The sequence below is a fragment of the Xyrauchen texanus genome, chromosome 27 (genome assembly GCF_025860055.1).
Source record: "Xyrauchen texanus isolate HMW12.3.18 chromosome 27, RBS_HiC_50CHRs, whole genome shotgun sequence".
NCBI classification, from domain to species: Eukaryota; Metazoa; Chordata; class Actinopteri; order Cypriniformes; family Catostomidae; genus Xyrauchen; species Xyrauchen texanus.
This window is the reverse complement of record NC_068302.1, coordinates 37133264-37140800: the sequence shown is the minus strand read 5'-3', so window position 1 is coordinate 37140800 and position 7537 is coordinate 37133264.

Genomic DNA, 7537 nt, shown 5'->3' with positions numbered 1-7537 from the left:
CTTTTTTTTTTTTTTTTTTTCTCTCAAAATCGCTGCTATAAGGTGAGACTGTAGCAAAATTGTTGCTAGGGTGTTCTGGGTGGTTGCTAAGCAGTGTTGGGAAAGCTACTTTGAAGCTGTGGCCTTACAAGCTACAAGCTAGACAAAACTTAAAGGGCTAGTTCACCCAAAAATGAAAATTCTCTCATTATTTACTCACCTTCATGCCATCCAAGATGGGTATGACTTTCTTTCTTCTGCTGAACACAAAGATTTTTAAAAGAAAATCTCAGCTCTGTTGGTCCATTCTATGCAAGTGAATAGTAACCAGAGCTTTGAAGCTCCAAACCGCAAACAAAGGCAGCATAAAAGTAATACAACTCCAGTGGTTAAATCCATATCTTCCAAAGTATTATGATAGGTGTATGGGAGAAACAGAGCAATATTGATGTCATTTTTTATTATAAATTGTTCTCCCTGCCCAGTAGGTGGCGATATGCAGGATGAATGCAAATCGCCAAAAACAAAAGAAGAAGAACTCCTAGAAGAGTAGTGTGCTTAGTAGGGCTGGTGACATTTATTGTAAAAAAAGGACTTAAATATTGATCTGTTTCTCACCCTCACCTATAATTTGCTTCTGAAGACATGTATTAAACCACTGGAGTCATATGGATTACTTCTATGGTACCTTCAAGTGCTTTTTGGTGCTTCAAAGTTCACTTTCATTGTATGGACCTACAGATCACATGGGACAAACGGTGCAGAATCTGTTCTGCGCCAAAATGTAGTTCTTACTTGCATTTAGGGTTTTGTACAAATATCATAGTGTATATCATAGTACCATGGTATTAACACATATAAAATGATTCCATCAATGTACAGTACCAGTACCGACACAGTACTTTCTTTTGTAAGGGAGACAAAGTGCGCATACTATGTGGGGGACTAAACCTTGTAATAAGTGTACTGTCTCAAATGACTTGTTAGTTAGTAGTTGCCTCTGATCTGTGAGGGTTTATTCTTCAACTTGGGTTAAATACATTTATGATAGTGTCTTTGTGAAGCAGACTCAAAATTGGTTTACCCAGGCTTAATATCAGTGTAATGATCACAGAGCAGATGTGCTGCTGTATCATGCAGTGATGTCTGCAAGCATTTTGGCTCATTTTCACCAAATCAACACCATGGTCGGTCCTTCACACTCTATCAGTGTGCATAAACACTGGAAGTGTTCATCAATGCCAGAAACTCTTTTGTTCGCTTTCTTTCTCTCTCTTTTGCATATTTTCTTTTCCCTCACATTATGCATCTACACATGACTGCCGATGAAAACTGTCAAATTTATATGGATTCTAACGGGAGGGGTAACAACAACAGAATAATTGCTGTTTTGCTCTACCAAAATTAGTCTCTCGTTCTCTTAATATCTTCCTTGCTGCTTGTTTTTTTCTTTTATTCTTTCTTTTTGTTAATGTTTTCCAAAAGTAGTGTTGTCAGCAGAATGTAACTCATGATCTGAGAATCAGATTTCCTTGTTTTTGTCCTTATAACTGGAAGAGTAGCTGCATATTGCTGTTTTCTCTCTCTGTGATTAATTCCTCACATTCTCTCATTCTCTCTCTCCCATTTCCTATGTTCCTCTGCTTGTTGTTCAGGGGATTTTCTGCTGAAGTGATTAGACCATTTTGTGTTAATAATCTCTAATCTATGTCCCTCTGCCGCTCTCTCACGTGCTTAGTACTGCAAGACTGAGTAATGAGGCCATCAGGTCCTATGCTCTAAATATACTGGATATTTTTTCTGAAAACACTCCTTTCGTTCCAGACTGAGAAGGTGTTTCCCGAGACCGCTGAACTATTCCAAGCATTTAGACCAGGTTTTTGAACTAGTTTTGCTTCAGAACCCACATTTTTACATTGGACATCAAGTGGCCACTCAACATAGTACCAAAATTGATTATTGCACAAAAAGTAAACAAAAATGTCATACATTTAACCATATTACCAAGTGGCAAATGAATTTGCGCCAAAATATCAGAGAGTTTGATTTGATTTTCTTTTGAACAAAAGAAATGGGAAGTGTTTTCTCCTTCCTTTTTAAAAGTTGATAAGCCTATTTATCGTGTAATCATATATTTGCACAATTATATGGTTAGTTGGATTTTATTATTTGCACTTAGCATTGGTTCAGAACAATCCTGTGACCCGTTTTTGGACTGTAACCCACCAGTAGAGAATCGCTGCTTTTAAAGCATTAAAGGGGTCATGACATGAGAAACCAAATTTGCCTTGATCTTTTGGTATATAAGAGGTCTTTGTATCATTAAAACGTCCTGCAAGTTTAATATTTTAAGACGTCCTCCCCATTCTAAACGAATCATTTATTTAATCAAGCTCAAAATACAGCTCGTTCTGGATTCATGGTTAGAAGTGACGTGTCGGTTAGAAGTGACGTAACAGCGTTTGCATATGACCGCCTCCAGCACAAGATAACTACGATTTAAGCGCAAGACAACTACGCTCATTTCGTATCGCCGTGCGCCTCACAAGTGTTCAGTCGATGGACAGCGAGCTCTGACAGAGACTACTTGTGCACAGGAAAATTACGATGCCACACAGATGTGCTGTTCCTGGCTGTGGTCAAACAAAACCTCTGAATAAGCTGCCGAAAGATCCAGACGTCAGGGAAAAATGGATGCAGTTTATTTTTTGCGGACGTCCCAGTCACGGCAGTGTTAACTTAAGCGTTTGTTCTGTACATTTTAAGGATGACTGTTTTGAGAACAAATCTCAATATGATGCTGGCTTTGCCAGAAAACTGTTGCTCAAAGATAAGTCCGTGCCGACTATTCTGGGAACAACGACGACGTAAGTAATCTATTTTAAACTTTAAACTACTTTTTAAAGCGCAGTTTCATTCATTATGAATAATCACAGTGTTTTTACTTAGTTTACTTGCATATTGTTCTGGCTGGGGGCGTCAATAATTGATACATAGGCACTGACGTTAGCCAATCATAACAGTGGGCGTTAACACTGAAGTCTTAAATGGAAAACGCCCCCAAAACAGACTGTTTGAATCAGAGGATGAGAAACAGGGTGGGAAAAGGTCATAAATCACTAGATTTTAAAAGTTTTTCTTAAAAAAAAAAAATATTAATACTATAATTGCACCTAAGGGAACATAATAATACAATAAAAAAAACCATGTCATGACCCCTTTAAAATGTTTCGTTTGAATACTCTGAATTTGCTTTTCCCAGTAAAACTTGCTCTGCATTGGTGCAGTGACATAAAAATTCATTTTAATCTCCAAAAGCTGTTTTATAAACACATCTAAAGTGTAATTCTCCTGCATTACGCAGGGGAGATTTGATTACATGCAATCTTTTTTTTATTCCATGCTCATTCGATCATAGCTCAGGTCCATATGTGGTGTTACATAAGCATCCCAATCCTTTTGTGTGCCCCATCCTGCAGCTAGAAACTCCCACGTGTCCGCACTGATGGATTACGCTGGTTGCTTGTGGTATTACTTGTCCTTTAATCAATACCAAAGAAATAGAAAATTCCCACATTTTGCAGGAAAGATTATAAACAATCACCAGAACGTTTGTTATTCTTGCATGCAGGACAGTAACCAGTAAGAATTAAATTGGCAATATTGTCCCCTTAATATTCAGATTAGAGACAGACCGATACTGGTTTTTCAATGGTTGATTCTTAAATGAATGTTAGTGATGCTCATTTCAATGTACTGTACATGATTTAATCATGTACTTCAGTTCCACATGAATCAATTAAGTTGCATCAACATATTTTTTCCTCTACCTCATTAATTCTTTGCCAAGAAACATAATGTGTTCTCAGAATTTCAACATAATGAAATAAAGTTATTTTAAGTGATCCAGCTACACAGTCTCAAAGTGATTTTATATGTGTCCCTAACATGATTTATTTCTTCAGTTTAACATCATATTTTTGTTCACATTACAGATTTATGTTATAAGGTTTGCTAACTTTTAGCTAGCAATAGCTTACATTAACATGCTAAATGCCAAGAAGTAATTGCTCTTTGAGTAAATCATCATATATAATGTTGTTTGTGTACTCGTTCTAAACCAGGACTGGCAATCTGGCATACCGGGCATTTTCCCAGTGGGCCGACGCACTTTGGGGCCGATCATGGGTGGACTGGCCAGCGGGAGAACCGAGCGGGCCAGTGGTGCTTCCGAGAACGTGCCGAATGGGCCGCGATAAGCAAAAATGAGCCGCCACATTATGCAGAACGGACCACAAAATGTTGCCGCGATATGCAGAAAAGGACAGCTGATCAGCGTTTCAAATCACTGATAATTAATTAACAATTATATAATTAATTTTAATTATAACTTTATTCTTTGTGCATGCCTTCCATGTTTCAGAGTTACTAGTCTCAGTTCAGTCACTGAAACAAAAAGCACATTCTGAATGAATCGATCCTGACCATCATCTGTTTTTAAACAATTGGCCAGTGTCCAATAGTGCTTTTATTGGCCAGTACGATGTTTGGCCAGTACAGCGTGCATCTCTTAACACATTTGCTCTATCTTGAATATTTGATTGAGTTCTTACTTGTACGCATATGGCTAGTTAATGCAAAACGTGTCCGTGGACTTGCTTTATGAACAACAAGATTTTAGTTTAAAAATGTAAATGCATATATGGGAAATATGTGTAAATCATAGGTCTATATTAAAGTATATCTTAGGTTATAAATTTTTTTTAATCATCTTTAAGTCTAGTCTGAATATGAGGTATTGAGGTACAAAGATGCCTGCATTATACATAACTATATATATATATAAAAAGAAACTAGGGAAATGCGGTTTAAAATAGTTTTAGAAGTATTATATTATGTCATGCCAACTTCCCTAAAAGTTGCATGTCAGATTCTCGTACTGTAAGCACAGAAAAGATAAACTTGCATTTTGGTTGAGTGTTGTGTATCTATGGTACGCCCTAACCAAATTTATTGATCTAGAAAGTCGTAACAAGATACGCCAGAGAAAGAATAGACTTGAAATTTAATTTAGCTAATTATGGGCAAATCAGTGCGACGATTTACATACAAAATTGGTGATTATGATAGGCTAAATGAATTACTCTCATACAGAGTGTGATATATTTAAACTACATCTGATTAAGCCAGTGTTAAGCAGTGCAGTGTAGTTAATCTTGGTTAGCCGGGAAGAAACCCATCTTCAGGTCTCCATCCACTGATTTTACTTTCATTCAAAGTGCTTAAAGATGCTGAAGAGGTTACGACTTTGACATTGACTGCCCTCCGTACTCAATCTGGATTATAATGGGATTTCCTTTCAAAAGGATGAGACACACACACACACACACACACACACACATATACATACAATAGCCTACCTACCAACCCCCACTCAAACACATATACATACACATGTTGCACAAAGGAGACATCTGTTAGTGCATTGTTAATCAGTCATGTATGGATTCAGGGTTATCCCGAGGATCACAGTTGCTCCACAGAGCACATAAATTGACTCCGTGAAATTAAATTAAGGAGCACCCTTTTGATATGGGGTGTCTATTAGATATAGTCTATTTTCCGATGAGTCAATTTTAAGTTTTTGTGTTGCTAATCTGTTTCTAAAGGGTTAATTCACTCATAATTGGCATTTCTGTTATCATTTACCCCTCTTCATGTCGTTCCAAACCTGTTTTCTTTGTTGGAACACAAAAGGAGATACTAGACAGAATGCTAGCGTAAGTCACCATTCAGTGTCATTGCATCGTTTTCCTTACAATGAAAGTGAATGGTGACTGTGGCTTTACTCTTTTTGTGTTCCACGGAAGAAATAAAGTCATGCTGGTTTGGTACAACATAAGGGTGAGTAAATAGTGACACAATTTTCATTTTTGGGTGAACTAGTCCTTAAAGTACTGGATAAAGTTTTCCAGTGTGTCAGTTTTCTTGAGAGCCTTTAAATGACATGGTTTTGATTTTGTGTTGCTAGCTGGTTTTAACGGTTGATGGTTACTATTGTGGTGTTTGGGTCCGTTTGTAGAGAATACACATCCACACAAGTATGTAAAATATCTTTGCGATTATAAACCATGAAAATAAGTACTGGAAGTGGGCATACAGGTCTGTCCAGTCAAACTGGGGTCTGTGTTGTCAGTGTTTATGTATGCAAATGTGTGTGTGTGTGTGTGTGTGTGTGTGTGTGTGTGGGGTACGTTAGGAGAGGACAAGAATGACAACCAGCAGAGGGGGAGGGGGACCCGTGCAACAAACGCAAGAGAAAACGCAGGGGAGAGACTCAGCAAGCGGCCTAAGGGCAAAAGGGAGGGAGGGGAAGGCAGATTTTACCACATTTGTGTGCATACACCTGCTCCAGATCAAGATTATCTTACCCTCGCTATTTAGTGTCTTATCCCTGGAAACATGCAAGAATATGTGATCTGTTTTGTTTTGTTTGGGGTTTTTTTATCTGTTGGGAGATTAGCGCTACTGATAACTGTGTGTGTGCGCACAATAGCAAAAAGCTTCTTCCAGAATTTAGATGGGAATTTAAACTCCTTTTCATTCCAGTATTGGGCATTGAAGGAGTTTGTTTTGAAGTTTTCATCAGTTAGAGCATTGTGAATTCAAATGACAGTTCACCCAATAATGAAAATGATTGTCATTGTCAATTATTGTCATAATTTTCTCACCTGCATGTTGCTCAAAAACAAACTGTCTCAGAATCATGTTACTATACACAATGTTTTTCAAAATTATTTTTACGTAGCTTGTACATATCGCTGCACTTTCCTAGTGAAATAAACAATAGAGGTGCTAAAACCACATTGACTTTCATTCACTTTTACACAAATCACGAGTAAAACGGCAGATTATCAGTTCATAAACACTTACTTTTCGCCCTTTTCCTCTCACAATGCTATCTTATGACATATAAACCTTTTTACAACAGCACATGATTTGTAAGGCAATAACCTTTAAAGCTTGCATCAGATAATCAACTTGTTTGAATATGCAGTATCAATCATACATGTGATTATCTAACCAGCCAATCGTGTGGCAGTAGTGCATAAAATCATGCAGATATGGGTCAGAAGCTTCAGTTAATGTTCACACCAACCATCAGAATGGGGAAAGATTGTGATCTCAGTGATTTAGAGCGTGGCATGATTGTTGGTGCCAGACGGGCTGGTTTGAGTATTTCTGTAACTGCTGATCTTCTGTGATTGTCACACACAACAGTCTCTAGAATTTACTCTGAATGGTGCCAAAAACAAGAAACATCCAGTGAGTGTCAGTTCTGTGGATGGAAACACCTTGTTGATGAGAGAGGTCAACAGAGAATGGCCAGAATGGTTAGAACTGACAAAGTCTACGGTAACTCAGATAACCGCTCTGTACATTTGCATCTCAGAATGCTAATCTGAGATGCGAGTTGGCACTGTTTTGGTGGCACAAGGGGGACCTACACAATATTAGGCAGGTGGTTTTAATGTTGTGGCTGATCAGTGTGTGTGTG